A 15,296-nucleotide genomic window follows, 5' to 3' on the forward strand; every position below is an offset into this window, starting at 1 on the left:
AAAATTTCAAGAAGCAGCAGAAACTAGGAGAGATCATAATCCCAGTCTTTTTAGAATCCTAACAAAAAATGGAAGGAAGCCCTCTGTGGGGTGATATTACAAAGAGTTTTTCTTGTCTCTTTTGTTTCTTTCTTTCTTCTTTCTTTCCTTTTAAGCATTCCATACTGGCTTGCTACCAGCAATTGAAGTGTATTCTTTATATAGCTAGAGCTATTTGTGTCTTCTCAAAATAAACTGTTTCTGTTAAAAATCATTTTCCGTTTCACCCTGTGGTTTTCATTGTCGCAGTGATGCCTTTATTCAGACACAGAGCCCAGTTCAGGAGCATGTATTACTGACCACACAAGTGTGGGACCCACACACAGGGGGTTTGATTCTCACAAACCCCTGAGAGCCCAAAGCCAATATGCAGGACACAGGGTCTTGCAGAAACCTGGCCCATGGAGCGGTGAACCAAAGCTACACGGGCAGGTAATTCACATCCAAGGGCTTCATCTCTGGGATTTGAATACAACTGCTTATGGAAGCAACAAGGAGCTGCAGATGAGGCGGGGCCCTGGTGAAGTGGGCAGCAGCTGCCAGGCTCCTGAGAGGAGGAGGTTGCCGTGGTAACTGTGCTCAGGGCACACACTCTTCTTTGTTCTCTGGCTCAATGAAGCCATCCAACAGGGCAGACCAGAGTGAGTCTGGGCTGGGAGCAAAAAAACACAGACCAGACCGGAAATGGCCCAGATCACTTCCATCATGTCCAAAAGGGTATGATCCCCCTATGCAGGTAGTGACAGCTACATTTAAGGGTCAACTCCCATCCAAAAGGAGTTTTGTTCTCTGGTCTCTGTCAGGCATGTAAGTCTGAGGCTCTTGCAGCCAACATCCTTGTCTCCCCAAGGAGACATCCACTCATGTCCCCTGACAATAACAGGCTGTTCGTCCGAAAAGACAAAGCAAAGCTGGAAACAACCTGGAAAACCCACAAGGGAAGGGAGAGTGGCCAAGGCAACTCTCAGACAATAGCAGGTGTTAAGATTTAAGAGAAGGGTCAGAGAAAGGCTGGCTTGAGGCAGACCCCATGCCAAGCAGGATCTCAATTGAACTCTGTGGCTCACAGTCCAGTGGTCACCCTGGCAGGGTCAGAGCCTCCCTGTGTTACCATACTACGTATTGGGGAAGCTTCCAGGCATTAACCCACACTGACCAAACTCACAAAAGACATGTCAAAGGCAGGGTCTGGTATATTAATTAACCAAAGAGAGAATACACCTTTAAAGTACAGGTCATAGGGGCACCCAGCTGGCTCCGTCAGTAGAGCGTGCGACTCTGCATCTTGGGTTTGTGAGTTTGAGCCCCACACTTGGTGTAGAGATTACTTAAAAATAAAGTAATGGGGCCCCTGGGTGGCTCAGGTGGTTGAGCATTTGTCTTTCTCAGTTCATGATCCCAGGGTCCTGGGATCAAATCCCACATTAGGCTCCCTGCTCAGTGGGGAGTCTGCTTCTCCCTCTACCCCTTCCCCCTGCTCATGATATAGCTCTCTCTCTCTCTCAAATAAAATCTTAAAAAAAATAAAATAATAAAACCTTGAGGTGCCTGGGTGCCTCAGTTGGTTAAGCACATCTGACTCTTTTTTAAAAAAAGATTTTATTTATCTATTCATGAGAGACACGGAGAGAGGCAGAGACACAGGCAGGGGGAGAAGCAAACTCCCCACGGGAAGCCCGATGCAGGACTTGATCTTGGGGCCCCAGGATCACACCCTGAGCCAAAGGCAGACACTCAACCACTGAGCCACCCAAGCATCCCAAGCGCATTTGACTCTTGATCCCAGCTCAGGTATTGATCTCAGGGTTGTGAGTTCAGGCCACATTCAAAAAAAGAAAGCCTCCTTAAAAAAAAAAAAAAAAGAATCTAGGGACACCGGGGTGGCTCAGCGGTTGAGCATCTGCCTTCGGCTCAGGGTGTGATCCTGGAGTCCTAGAATCGAGTCCCACATCGGGCTTCCTACATGGAGCCTGCTTCTCCCTCTGTCTATGTCTCTGCCTCTGTGTGTGTGTGTGTGTCACTCATGAATAGATAAATAAAATCTTTTTAAAAATATAAATAAATAAAATCTTGAAAAAAAAATACACCAAGGTTATAAACAGGAGGCCTGCAGGCTGAATTGAGCTCACACACACACACTGTCTGAAGTACACTAAGTTCTTTTCCAATTTTTTAAAAAGAGTTCTTTATTTTGAGAGACAGTGCATGCATGCACGTGCATGAGTGGGAGGAGGGGCAGAGGGAGAGAGAAAATCTCTGGCAGACTGCCTGCTGGGGTACAGAGCCCCATGTGGGGCTCCATCCCACAACCCTGAGATCATGACCTGACCCGGAACCAAGAGTCAGATGCTCAATCAACTGAGCCACCCAGGCACGATTTATTAATTTTTAAAAATTTAGGGGGGGGCACAATTTCTCCAATTTACCTAGTTCCCCAGCACTCCTTGTTATTATATTCAACCCAACCAGCTTCATTCATTATATTGCCTGCTCCGCCCCTGAAGGCGTTTGAGTCCATGAACCTTGCATCAAAGTGTAGTTATGGGTTGGGTCCCCCCAGAAAGCACTCTGGGGTGGAGTTTGGGGAGCAGGATGTTTATTAGAGAATGCCCTCAGGATTACCCTCTGTGGGAGAGAAGGAAAGGAAATAGGTTTAGGTAGAAAGAGAAACAGGCTGCAAGGCAGGTACCACAAAGCCTCGTCTGACTCGATGGCAAGCTCTGGCTTTACACTGACCCATCAGAGTTGTCCCACCCTGGTCCAAACGTAGACCTTCCTGCCCCTGATCCAGTTACTGGCTATGGGCCACCTGACCAAGGGCCTGACCTTGGGTGAAGTGATTCTCTCTAGCTGAGGCAATCTCCGAGGGAGCTGACAGCTAAAGAAAGATTTTTGTTAACAGCACCCTCAGCAGCTGAGGCAGCAAGTCTTCCCTTGAAGGAGGACTTGGGTGACATGGTTCTGTGTCCATCACAGGTGTTGCTCCCAGAAATGATGCCAGTTAAACACAAATTCTTATTTTTTAAAAAGATTTTATTTATTCATTTGAGACAGAGAGAGAATGAACAGCGGGCAAAGGCAGAGGGAGAGGGAGAAGCAGACGCCCCGCTGAGCAGGGAGCCTGTCGATCCCAGGACCTTGAGATCATGACCTGAGCCAAAGGCAGATGCTCAACCACTGAGCCACCCAGGCATCTCTGACATCTTAACTTTAATGTCCCACAAACTCGCATCTGTCCAACTCTTTCTCATTCAACTATCCCATTACACTGTCCAGTTTCATTAAGACCTCTAATAACTTCATTCAGTCATTCATTCAACATTCAGTAGGCACCTACCACAAAGAAGCCATTAAGTACTGGGGACACAGCTTTGAATGGGACAAATATAATCAATCCCTGCTCTCATGGAACTCAGGCTACTGTTCCCTTATCTCTCAGCCCTTCTTCTTATCTTAACTCCTTCACCAGTTTGTTCAGGTCTAGCATTTTGACAACTCTCTTGCAAACATCCTCCACTACTTTTGTTCCAGTGTCATTCCTCCCATCTGGCAGACACAACCCCACCTGGATCAATCCAACTGTCCACATTCTCTGTTCCTATATCCAGGCTGCTGGAGAAGACCACACGCAGTCATGCAAAGTGGTGTTCTCCTACCGAAAGGGGATCTTCAGCTCTACTCAAAAAAATTCCTTCTCTGGTTCAACAGTCAGCTCTCTTTCCTATTTATCAAAACCTCAAACCTCCACTCTCTTCAGACTCAAAACCTTCCACTTGCCTCTCCTCCCTGTTATTTCTCTGGCAGATGATTTCCCAGAGAAACCATCAGACAGGAAGTCTCTTACTGTCCCAAAAAACCCACAATTCCATCTGTAAGTGCATGCTTCCTTACCCCCTCTCTCTGCCCAACTTCTCCTTTTCAATGAACATTTATTCAACAAATACTAATTGAGAAGGAGCCTCGGTATCCATAGAAAGATGAATGGATAAAGAAGACGTGGTATATGTACACAATGGAGTATTACTCAGCCATTAGAAATGACAAATACCCACCATTTGCTTCGACGTGGATGGAACTGGAGGGTATTATGCTGAATGAAGTAAGTCAATCGGAGAAGGACAAACATTATATGGTCTCATTCATTTGGGGAATATAAAAAATAGTAAAGGGGAATAAAGGGGAAAGGAGAGAAAATGAGTGGGAAATATCAGTGGGGGTGACAGAACATGAGAGACTCCTAACTCTGGGAAATGAACCACCCCTTGGGTGGTGGAAAGGGAGGTGAGCAGGGGGGTGGGGGTGACTGCGTGACGGGCACTGAGGGGGGCACTTGGCGGGATGAGCACTGGGTGTTATGCTATATGTTGGCAAATTGAACTCCAATAAAAAGAAATTTAAAAAAACAAATACTAATTGAGCACCTACTATATGATAGGCACTATGCTAGGAGCTCAGACTATAATGGTAAGCAAAGTAGTCAAGGTTTCTGACTTTCAGAAGCATACATTCCAGCATGAGGGAACAGACAACATGTTAGTAAACAAACCAATGAGATTTTTATTTATTTTATTTATAAGATTTTATTTATTTACTCATGAGAAACACACAGAGATTGAGAGAGAGAGAGAGAGAGAGTGAGAGAGACATAGGCAGAGGGAGAAGCAGGTTCCACGCAGGGAGCCCGACCCCGGGGTCTCCAGGATCACACCCTGGACTGAAGGCATTGCTAAACTGCCGAGCCACCTGGGCTGCCCGGGAGGTTGAGCGTCTGTTTTCCACTCAGGTCGTGATCCAGGGGTCCTGGGATCAAGTCCGACGTCGGCCTCCTCAAGGGGAGCCGACTTCTCCCTCTGCCTATGTCTCTGCCTCTCTCTGTGTATGTCTCATGAATAAATAATAAAATCTTTTAAAAAAAAAGGTGAGAGTAAATAATAACATGAACATAGGAGAAAGTTGGAAGAATTTTTATAAGTGTGAGAATACTTCCTTCATAGAAACAGGACAGAAGGGACACCTGGGTGGCTCAGTCAGTTGGGCATCTGCCTTCGACTCAGGTCATGGCCCTGGGGTCTTGGGATTGGGCCCCTGGCCGGGCTCCCTGCTCAGCAGGGCGCCTGCTTCTCCGTCTCCTCCACACTCATGCTTTCTCGCTATCTCTGTCTCTCTCTCTCAAATAAATAAATAAAATCTTAAAAAAAAAAAGAAAGAAACAGGACAGAAGGCAGAGTATTTGGGCACAGACACAAGTATATGGACTTCTGTGGATGTAGGAGCCTGAGGGAGTTAATTTCTGGCTGCTTCTAATTTCTCAGTGAAATAGGAAGCCAAGCCACCAGCTGAGATGGTGCAGCCTTCTTGGGGAAGGGGTCAGTCTCTCTGGAAATAACAAGGCAATGTGGAGGTCCACAGGGCGTCCTGGGTGGGATTCTTCCTCCTGATTCCTTCTGTTTAGAACAGAAACATAGCCACATCTCTCCATCTGAAAAATCTCTCTTCCTGGACCTCACATCACTTTCCAGCTACCTTCCTGGGCCTCATCTCCTCTCTTTAAGACTAACACCATAAAGACTAACACTGTCAGCACTGACCACCTGCCTCTCACTTACAACTCCTTGTGATCTGGTGTCTGCCTCCATCCTTACACTGGGTCTGCTGTCCCGAGGACCACTAACAATCTCTGTGTCAAAAAAATCCAATGATGCTTTCTGTCTTTATCTTATACTTATACTGTTGACCACTGCCTCCTTCCCCAAAGGCTTCTTCTTTCGACCTCCTCAATGCCACACTCCTCTGGTTTCCCCTCTCACTCATCTGACTGCTCCTTCAGGATTTCCTTTGCTTCTTCCTCCACTCTCCCTTTAAGCACTGGAGTCCACAGGCCTAGGTCCCACACCTTCTCCCCCTTTCTTTTACAAGTTCTCCCTGGGTGGTGTCATCCACATCTACTGTTCCTCCCCCTGTTTCCTACCTCAATGAATCGTATCACCATCCATTCATTTGCACAGAGGCCTGGGCATCTCCCTGGATGACTCCTTCCCCAGTATCCAATAAGCTTTGCGGACTCTACCACATAAATTTCTCTTGTATCCCTTTATTCCTTGTTTGGTTTGTTGCCATAGAGGCTCAATAAGTGTTGAGGATCCTATCATCCTATTGCATTTATTTCACATGATAAAAAAGAAGCCTCATACCGTACTAAGAAATCAGTTTCAGGCAGATAAAAACCTAAATATGAACAACAAAACTATAAGGCTTTTGGAAGATAATATAAGAGAACATTCTCATGACCTCAGAGTAGAAAAGGATTTCTTAAACAAGACACAATGCCACTAACTATAAAGGAAGAGTGAGAAAATTCAGCTCCTTTAAAGCTAGGAAACCATTTAGAGAGTGAAAAGGCAAGTCACAGAAAAAGAAAAGATATTTGCAACACATACAACCCGCAAAAAACTAGTGTTCAGTATACACAAAGAACTACAAATTAGTGATAAAAAGGCAGGGAACTCAATAAAAAATGGGCAAGAGACTTACATGGGCTCATGATCAAAGAATTCAAATATCCAATAAGCATAGAAAGATGCTTAGGCTCATCTATTGGCAGAGACATGAGGAATGAGGGAGGATGGATTAGAAAGGGGCAGGGGGAAACTTTTGGGTGTGATGAATATGTTCATTATCTCAATTCCTGGCTTCAAAGATGTTTACTCATCAAATTGTCAATCTAAATGTGTGCAGTTTATTGTACATCAATGATACCTTAATAAAGCTGTAACACACACACACATGATGACATACCATTTCACATCCACCAGACTGGAAAAATATTTTTAAGTCTGGCAGCAACTAGTGTTGAGAGAGACATGAAAGAACAGAAACTCTGATACGCTGCTGGTGGGCATCTAAATTGGTTCAGCCACTTTGGCAAACAGTTTGTGTTTATCTATTAAAGTTGAAGATACACATTCCCAAGGACCCAGAAATTCTACTCCTGGCTATATAACCTAGAGAAATGTGTACATCTTTCCTGAAAGAGTTAGAGAAGATTCATAGCACATTGCACATAACAGCCCAAACTGGAAACAACTGAACAGTCCATCAATAGGAGAACAAGCAAACTGTGGGATTCTTTTTATCTTTTATTTTTATTTTTTGAGAGAAAGAGAGAAGGTATGTGCATACAACCGGGGGGGAGGGTGTGTCCAGAGGGAGAGGGAGATAATCTTTTTTTTTTTTTTTTAATGATAGTCACAGAGAGAGAGAGAGAGAGGCAGAAACACAGGCAGAGGGAGAAGCAGGCTCCATGCACCGGGAGCCCGACGTGGGATTTGATCCTGGGTCTCCAGGATCGCGCCCTGGGCCAAAGGCAGGCACCAAACCGCTGTACCACCCAGGGATCCCAAGGGGAATAATCTTAAGCAGGCTTCACACCTAGTGGGGAGCTCAATTTCATGACCCTGAGGTATGAGATCTGGGTGTGTCATGACCTAAGCCAAATCAAGAATCTGACGCTCAACTGATGGAGGCACCCAGGCACCCCAAACTGTGGGATTCTATACAGCAAAAGCAACTAAACTACAGCACATGCAACAACATGTATGGACAACAGAAATAAAAAGTTGAGCAAAAGAAACAAGATGCATAGGAACACATACAGGATGGTTCCATTTACATAAAGTGCAAAAGCCATCAAAACTAAATCCTTGGGCTTCCCTGGGTGGCTCAGCGGTTTAGTGCCGCCTTCAGCCCAGGGTGTGATCCTGGAGACCCGGGATTGAGTCCACGTCAGGCTCCCGGTGCATGGAGCCTGCTTCTCCCTCTGCCTGTGTCTCTGCCTCTCTCTGTCTCTGTGTCTCTCATGAATAAATAAATAAAATCTTAAAAAAAAACCCTAAATCCTTACTTAGGTATCCACAGGTAGATGATAAAACTATAAAGAAAAGCAAGGAGATTGTCATCCTCAATGTTAAGAGAGTGGCTCCTTGGAAGTGGAAGGGTCAATTATAACTGGTGAAGACACAGGGGAGGATTCTTGAGTATGGGTGAAGTTCTATTTTTGGACCTGGGTGGTGGTCACACTTGTGCGCCCTTGTAGCTATTTTTACAAGTGTACAAACTGCACATTTGTTTTAAGCACTTTTTTTCATGTACGTGTGTTATATATTTTATAATAAGAACATTTTTTAAAGACCCAGGATACAATTGAGGGTTACACCAAATTTACGGGAAGGGCCGAAAGGAAAGGAATCTAGGAAAAAAGACAGCAGGCAGCAACCCAAGAGAGGAGGAACTCCCAAATTTCCAAAGGGAGTGAACAACAGCACCAACTCTCATCCACCCCTGCTCTGCAGAACACATGAGAGCAGGGGTGAGTGACACTAGCCATGTCCTTATAGCCGTGACAGGAGTATGCTTGCACAAGAGAAAAATGAACGAAGGCACAAACAGATGAGAATAAATACTATTAGAAGGCAAACATATGGGAAAATGTCTACGCTTTCTTAATGAGCAAAGGCGTACAAAATTTTTAAAACTGAATGGCCATTTTTTGCCTATTATAGTAGCTAAAATTGAGGGGAGGCGGGAGAAATTACAATATGTCAGGCTTAAAGAGTACCAAATGGATGCATGGTTACTGGCTGTTCACACTATGAATAAATATCATTCCTTTAAAATAAAATCTGGCAACATGCATCAGGAAACTACATAATCATACCATTTTACTCCGTAATCCTACTTCTGGAAATCTACACTAGGAAAATTATACAAAGGATGGAAAAGGCTAGATGAATGAATCTGGAAATGACTCAAGTATACCTCAACAAGTAAACCATTGAATAGCAACTTTAAGTGCCATTATCATAATCATAATTATGATAATGGGGGAAGGAAGAAAACTAACATTCATTGAGTGTTACTTTTTGACATATACTATAATAAGTAAGTATGTTACTTTATCTAGTTAAATGCAACCACCTCCAAAGTCTTTTACTGTTACTTCCATTTAAACAGTGAGATGCCCCCAAACTGAAACTCAGAGAAGTTAACTCACCAAAGATCACACAGTTGTGAGTGGCAGAACCAAGATTTGAGCACACATCTGCCTGAATAATAAACTTCTGTTATGTTCATTACATTACTCTGCAATATGAAAAAAATACCTTTATCAGCATTTCCTGAAATATTTTCCCCCAAACATGTAGGGTATTACTAATTTTTTTTAATACCAGATTTAAAAGGTTTCTTTACCCCTGGACTTCTTAGAGTACACTTTCAGTCATTCAACAAGTATTTACTGGATGTGTCAGACACTTCAGTGTTGAGGATACAGCAATGAACCAGAGAGACAAGATCCCTGCCTTCATATATTCCAGTCAGCAGAGGCTAAATGCAAATAAATGCCCCCAAATTACCCCGATTGCAGCAGAATTAATATGGTGACATTCTATTAGAATTCCTAATAGATAGGAACTGGGAGTTAGGTCAAATGGGTTGACTGATCACAGAAAGGTTCCTAGGAGGTGACTTTTGAACTGAGACCTCAATTCGCCTGAAGGGAGAGCCTTCCAGGCAGGGAAACAGCATATTCAAAGACCCCAAAGAGGGAGAGTTTGCTGTTTTCAAGAAATAGGAAGAGCCATAGCACGGCTGGGGGATAGGAAGTGAAGCACGGTGACTGTGGCGAGAAGTTTGGATTCTATTCTGTTTTATTTAAGATTTTTATTTATTTTATTCATGAGACACACAGAAAGGCAGAGACAGAGGCAGAAGCAGGCTCCATGCAGGGAGCCCAATGTGGGACTTGATCCTGGGACCTCAGGATCACACCCTGAGCTGAAGGCAGATACTCAACTGCTAAGCCACCCAGGCATCCTTATGGACTGTTTAATTTTAATTCCACTCAGTTCTATCAACAAATATTTACTGAATCATCTTCAACCTAAAGAGATGATATATATGAGGCACTGCTTTCACATTGCTCTCAATTAAAAGGAGATGGATTTGTAAACCTTACTCAAAATCCACCTCCCCTCTAGTCTTCTTCAGTCTATCCCTGAACTTTGACCTCTGTTTATGCTTTCATGCTTCCAAATCAATTCCCTCTAGCTTCTAGGTATGGCCCTACCATTGCCACTACCACTAGCCCATTTATGTACCTAATTAAGGCAAATAAGCCCTACTCGCAAGTATCTGGAATGAAAGATCACAGTGGAGTTTCCATCACAGAAGTGATTTGAGTTCCAGTGTAAACTGTCTTTACGGACATTTATTCATTGTTGTCAAACATGTCTCTGTGTGTGTGACTGTTGCTTTCTCTTTGTTTTTGGAATAGCTCCTAAGGATTGTCATAGATTTTGCTAGGAGAAGGCACCTTACACTGTAAAACACCCCACCATCCGCCAGGACATCATCTCATGGAGCTTTGTTATGTTAATTGATACATTTTGCCAAAAAAGAAAAAAATACTGGCTCATGTGAACATAATTGTTGCTTATGTTTATTGAGAGTGTACCATGTGTCAAGCATTGTTCTAAGTGCTTTATTCAAATTCATTATTTAATCCTCCCAACACTCAATGAGGAAGATACTAGTAGTACCCTGTTTTATAGAGGAGGTCCATAAATGTTAAGTAACTTACCTGTGATGTTATAGCTGGTAGGTGACAAAACTAGGATTCCTACCCAGACAGTTGGGTTCCAGTGCTACCCTTATTATACTCACTACAAACTGACATATACAGATACACTTTTTGTGCTGTTTTTTTATATTTTTATTTTTATTTTTATTTATTTATGATAGTCACACACAGAGAGAGAGGCAGAGACATAGGCAGAGGGAGAAGCAGGCTCCATGCATGGGGAGCCCGATGTGGGATTCGATCCCGGGTCTCCAGGATCGCGCCCTGGGCCAAAGGCAGGCGCTAAACTGCTGCGCCACCCAGGGATCCCACTTTTTGTGTTGTTTTAAGTCAATTAACAGTGATTACTGTCTAGTTCATACTAACCTCTTAAAGCAGACCTAACATAATTTCACATCATTAAGTTAGAAAGGGCAACACTTTGAGACACTAAAATGACCCCCTGGGACCATGTGAACTTCATATCCTTTTTGGAGAATGCATTTTGTTGACATTCAAAGGAGTAACATGTCTAACATTGCTACAACAACTACTGTCTTGGGATGCCTGAGTGGCTCAGTGGTTGAGCATCTGCCTTCGGCTCAGGGCATGATCCTGGAGTCCCGGGATTTAGTCCCACATCAGGCTCCCCTGCATGGAGCCTGCTTCTCCCTCTGCCTATGTCTCTGCCTTTTTCTCTGTGTCTCTCATGAATAAATAAATAAAATCTTTTAAAAAAAACAACTACTATCTTGAAACCTTTTAGGTGTAATCCTAATCTCAAAGGAAATAGCCCTCCAAAGGCCTGTGATTAATTTACTTTGCTTAAGAAATGTTGTTTCAGCAGAGCAAAGACTACCACATTGGAACCTTGCCATGGCACTGTTCCCTATAAAGCCAATTTAGTATCAGGCCAGAGGCCCTGGATGGAATCCAAAGGAGGTTTACTTCTGAAGTAATGAGATACCCTTGCTAGATGGCAACTTCCCTTCCTGAGGCAGTCCTATGATCTGGATACAGAGAAAAAGTTTTATAGGAAAATCTTGTTATACTATTAGCTAATTAAGTGATCAAGGCAGCTCATTTAAGAATAACAAGTTGGTGGAGAAACAGGTATCCTTACACATGGTCAATGGGAGTATTGGCTGGTCTTTTCCATTTGGAAAAACATTTGACAATTACTATGCAAAGTTCAAAATCTTTTGTCCCAACTATTCCATGTGCAGGAATCTATCCCAAAGATATCTCACATCTGTGCACAATGTGCATTCAAGATGTACACTGCAGCACTGTTAGTCACAACAAGAGACCAGAAATAATCTCTAAGTGTCAATCAGTAGGAAACCAGTTAGATAAATTATGATTCATTCATATAAAAAATCCTATGCATCCTTTAAAAAAAAGGAAATGTTAAAAAAAAGGAAATATTCATACAGTGTAATACTACCAGCAATTTAAAAAGAAACAAACTGCTGCTACTCACAAAAAAGTCAGATCCAGAGGAATGCCTACTATATATGGTTCCACCTATATGAAGCTTAGAATTTCCCTTTCTGGCCAAGATGGAGTAACAGGGACTAGACTATCTTCCGGTCTGAAATAACAACAAAAACAAAAATAAAATATATGAAACTTTGGATTATGGTTTTTAAGACACTGGGTGTCAGTTAATGAAAAAAGCAAACCTCAGTGATCCCTGAGGGACCAGAAACAAACTAGGTGAGCCTTACAATTACCGTGGCTTACTATTTTTTTTTAAGATTGATTGATTGATTGATTTATGAGAGAGAGAGAGAGAGAGAGAAAGAGGAAGAGACACAGGCAGAGGGAGAAACAGGCACCATGCAGGGAGCTTTTGTAGGACTGAAGTCCCATTTTTCTTTGTTGGCTGACAGCCTTGGGCCACTCTCAGTTTCTCAGGACCACTTTCATCCGTTGACTTGGCTCTCTATAGGCAAAAAAAGAATAGACTTCAATCTAAATCTCACACTTTCCACAAAAATTAAGTCAAATGGATCATAGATTTTAGCGTCAAACATAAAACTATAAAACTTTTAGAAATTAAATAGAAAATCTTTGAGATCTATGGCTTGATAAAGAGTCCTGAGACATAACATAAATAATCCATAAAAGAAAAAACAAAAGACTTTTGCTCTGGGAAAAAACCCTCTAAAAAGGATGAAAAGATAAGCTCAGAGACTGGGAGAAAATATTTGCAAATCACATATCTGACAAAGTACTCATATTTAGAATATATAAAGAGCTCCTGAAACTCAACAGTAAAAGAATCCAATCTGGACAAAAGACATGACATTTGTTTCACTGAAGAGCATACACAGACACATGAATTAACACATGAAAATACAAATTAACATGGAAAAAGATGCTTAATATCATTAGCCATCAAGAAATGTACATTCAAGCCACAATGAGATATTAGTACACAGCTATCCAAATGGGTGAAATAAAAAATTGTGGTTACACAAAATGCTGGTAAGTAAGCAGAGAAATGGGATCACGCATACATTGCTGGTAGGAATGTGAAACGGTACAGCCACTCTGAAAAAGGATATGGCATTCTTTTACAAAACTCCATATGCTTACCATACATCTCATCAATAACACTCTTGGAAATTATCCTAGAGAAATGTAAACTTGCATTCACATAAAAACCTGTACACAAATGTTTATAGCCACTTTATTTGTAATGGCCTCTAAATGGAAATAACTCAAATGTTTTTCAACAAGTGAACAGTTAAACAACCTGGTCCATCTATGGTATGGGCTATTACTGAAAATCATACAAATATTAGAGATAAGCATTGGGTGCTTTGGCAGTGCAGGTGAGTGCCTGCCCAGCCTGGGAGAAGTAGAGAAGAGAGTCAGGGAAGGCCTCCAGGAGGAAGTAGCACCTCACTTGGACTTGAAAAGAAAATAAAAGGTAACTAGATAAGAAATGAAGGAAGAGCATTCCAGGTAGACAGAACAGCATGTTCAAAGGCACGAAGTTTTAAGAGAGTAGTATACATTTGAGGGCCTGTAAATGGTACCTCAACATGGTTGAAATCCTGTAGGGCAAGAGATAAGACTGCAGATGTCAGCAGAAAGACCCTTGGGTCTCCAAGCTGAAGAGCCTCTCAGATTGCAGTGAGTCACTGAAGGGTCTTAATTGGAGGAATGCGTGTCAGATCTGTGTTTCTGAGAGCTCTCTGCCAGACACTAGGGAGCATAGCTCGGAGGGTATGAGGCTGATGGCTGAGAGACCACATGTGGGGGCTGTTCCAATGGTCCAAAAAACATACAAAAGGCTGTGGCAGGGGCAGAGAGGGCAGGGCACAAAGGCAGGAAATGCTTGGTGAATCTCTGCAGAGTGTTCCTTTTTCACTGTACAACAATGAGGAGCAGAGAGATGAGGTGTTTGGAAGACAGAATCCATTAGACATGGAGACCAGTCCCTGAGGGTGAGGATACAGAAGACCTCTTCCCCACTGCATCCCCTGTGGCCTGGCTACAGCACCCTGCCCACTGCTCCCACCCCCCAACACCATGTTTCTTCTTGCCTCTGTGCAACTAGGCAGAGGCAATCACCTTCATGACTACTCAGAACCAACACACTGACACATAAACCAGAGGCGACTTGACTTCTGTATGGTGGGGGCATAACTTGCCCCTGACACCCCTTGGGCAGAATGCCCCCTAGTAAGGCGTCAGGTGCTGGGGAAACCGACTTCAATATGCACTCAGAACAAAGGGAACTGGCTGTTCTTGGGTTTCATGTAGGGGCTAGCAAAACCTAGGGCAGTGTCATCATGCAGAAGTTACCAGCTTGGGATGCCTGGGTGATTCAGTGGTTGAGCATCTCCCTCTGGCTCAGGTCGTGATCTGGGATCCTGGGGTCGAGTCTTGTGTCAGCCTCCTCACATGTCTCTGCCTCTCTCTGAGCCTCTCAAAAATAAATAAATGAATAAAATATTTTTTAAAAAAAGAAGCTACCAGCTTGGAAGTCAGACAGATCTGAGTTCCGAGCCCGACCCTGCTACAGTCCCTAGATCTGCAACCTTGAACAGGTTTCTTAACTCCTCTGAGCCTGTTTCTTCAGCTCTAAAACGGCAATGGTGATTCTCTACAAATAAGACTGCCGTGAAAACAGGGGTTCCTGGCTGGCTCAGGCAGTAGGGCATGCGACACTTGATCTTGGGGTTGTGAGTTCAAGCACCACGTTGAGGGTAGGTATTACTTAAAAATAAAACCTTAAGGGGCATCCTGGGTTCCTGGGATTGAGCCCTGCATCGGGCTCCCTGCTCTCTCGCTTTCACTCTCTCAAATAAATGTATAAAAAAATCTTAAAAACACAATCTTAAAACGAAACACTGTTGTTAAAACTCAAAGAGATAATGGGAAAGCACGTGGCTCATGCTACATATGCCACTTGGTTTTTTTAAAGATTTTACTTATTTATTCATGAAAGACACACACAGAGAGAGAGGCAAAGACATAGGCAGAGGGAGAAGCAGGCCTCATGCCAGGAGCCCAATGTGGGACTCAATCCCAGGACTCCAGGATCACGACCTGAGCCAAAGGCAGACGCTCAACTGCTGAGCCACCCAGGCATCCTGCTACATATGCCACTTGTGTTGGTTGT

Source organism: Canis lupus, chromosome X (genome assembly GCF_003254725.2).
Source record: "Canis lupus dingo isolate Sandy chromosome X, ASM325472v2, whole genome shotgun sequence".
Lineage (NCBI taxonomy): Eukaryota > Metazoa > Chordata > Mammalia > Carnivora > Canidae > Canis > Canis lupus.